Genomic DNA, 1,864 nt, shown 5'->3' on the forward strand with positions numbered 1-1,864 from the left:
AAGGATGTCAAATAAGCTTCTACTGAAGCTTCACAAGACTGAGCAAATACCCACAAGGCATGAGAGCAAATGTGGAGTCTCTGCAGGAATGCCAGTCTGCTCAGGAGGGAGTAGACGACTTTTTCCATTGCAGCCCTCATGGTTAAAAATGTCTGCTGAAAAGAATATTCCTCCAAGACAATCAACATGGTATACTGGCTTGCTATATTTCCCCAAGCCCTGTGCAAGACAGGGGTCACAGACTGAGAAGGCTAAGTCCAGTTATTGAGGGACCAGGTAGGGGTAGCCTGACCCAAGAACCACGCCAGGAGTGCACTTTCTGTGGCACCCAGCAGCCAGTTGAAGATGAAAAGGTCGGCTCTAGCACTGTGAACTGAGCTGGTGCAGAGCGGTACACTCTACCCGTTGATGTCAGTCTTTGCTCACTCTTAGGGTATGTATACAGAAGACTGGTCCAGTGGATCATCAGGGCTTCAGGGAGAGCAGAGGAGGCAGCTTAGATCAAGTGGCTCTAAACTTATCAATTTAGACCTCTGGAGCAACAGCCCAAACGATTCTGTAGCTTGCCCTTGAGTCCTCTTGCCTCCCCATCTGGTGAAGAGGCAAGCATCGGGAAGCTCTAACCTCCCACCACTGCCATGTGTAGGGGACACTTTAAAGTCTGTACACACCAACGCTGCAAAACAGTCATGGTGTGTGTCCACAACTTGTAAAAGGATAACATCTATGGAAGGACTTCTGGAAAGTTGAGTTTATCACTCTATAATAAACTTATTACATAACTGCTAAAAAAATATAACCCTCAAAAAGTCTATAATAATTATGATTTGAAGGCTAACAAATGTGTGCCTTTCTAATAACTACTTTCAAAAGAACTGCCTTTACTGAAATATGATTTTCCCTTCAGATGTTGTCTTTATTTAAACTTTGGTATTGGGCCCTCTCTCTTTTTTTTTTTTTCCTTTTTTTAAAGACATTAATTACATCCCGACCACAGTTTGCTCTCCCTCCTTTCCTTCCAGTTCTTACCCACCTCCTCCACCCTCCTTCTCTTTCTCTTCAGAAAAGGACCTGCCTCCCATAGATATCAACCAAACATGATGTATCAGGTTGCAGTAAGACTAGGCACCTTCCCTCATGTTAAGACTGGATAAGGCAACCCGGTAGAAGAAAAGGGGGCCCCAAAGCAGGCAAATTGTCAGAAACACCCCCTGCTCCCACTGTTAGGAGCCCCACAGGAAGACCAAGCTACAGGACTGTGTCATATGTGCAGAGGACCTAGGTCAGACCCATGCAGGCTCCCTAGTGGTTACTTCGGTCTCTGTGAGTCCTTATGAGCCCATGTCAGTTGACTCTGAGTTTTCTTGTGTTGGTCTTGACTGTACCCTATTTTTCTAATGACCAGAGACAAAAGCTGTTAGTCACTAGAAAGGAAGGAACATATTCTTTATAAAATCACTTTCGGTTTTGATTTTGAGTTAGAATATGTGTTTAGAATAGCAGAAAGTATTTTTAAGTGATAGCTGTTACACTTAAAAATGCTTCGGAGAGTGGGAGAGGTGGCTCAGCGACTGAGAGCACCCGACTGCTCTTCCGAAGGCCCAGAGTCCAAATCCCAGCAACCACATGGTGGCTCACAACCACCTGAAATGAGATCTGACGTCCTCTTCTGGTGCGTCTGAAGACAGCTACAGTGTACTTATTTATAATAATAAATAAATCTTTAAAATGTTTCAGAAAAAATGCTATTGTATATGGAAACTGCAATTATTTTTATCAAAAGTTCTTGTGAAGTAAAAGTATGAGGCTGTAAGAATGCTAACACAGCAAAACTGGCAACTTAAAACTCAGGGATCTGGATATG

Source organism: Mus pahari, chromosome 10 (assembly GCF_900095145.1).
Source record: "Mus pahari chromosome 10, PAHARI_EIJ_v1.1, whole genome shotgun sequence".
NCBI classification, from domain to species: Eukaryota; Metazoa; Chordata; class Mammalia; order Rodentia; family Muridae; genus Mus; species Mus pahari.